The sequence below is a fragment of the Penaeus monodon genome, chromosome 24 (assembly GCF_015228065.2).
Source record: "Penaeus monodon isolate SGIC_2016 chromosome 24, NSTDA_Pmon_1, whole genome shotgun sequence".
Classification (NCBI taxonomy): domain Eukaryota; kingdom Metazoa; phylum Arthropoda; class Malacostraca; order Decapoda; family Penaeidae; genus Penaeus; species Penaeus monodon.
The window spans coordinates 19043924-19044233 of NC_051409.1; positions in this window are offsets into that span (position 1 = coordinate 19043924).

Below are 310 nucleotides of genomic sequence, written 5' to 3' on the forward strand. Positions count from 1 at the left end.
AGTGGCAATAGAAGTAAATTTCCGTGTGTAGTGTGTGTATTAGGAATGTTTGTTTGCGGATAACGCGTTTCGTTTTTGCTGCGTCTGAAGCCCTGAATCACTGGTTTCGAAACGTTTCAACTTATTTGGATGTTCACATTGTGAATGTGTAATACTTAATGTTTTTTCTTTTCTCATAACTTCAGTAATCTTAAATATATATATATTTCCATCTTATTTTCGCGTCTGAACAGGGTGAAGAAAAGGAAAAAAATAATTTTTACATTTATTTACAAGAAAATACAAAATTATTTAAGTTGATTATTCATCA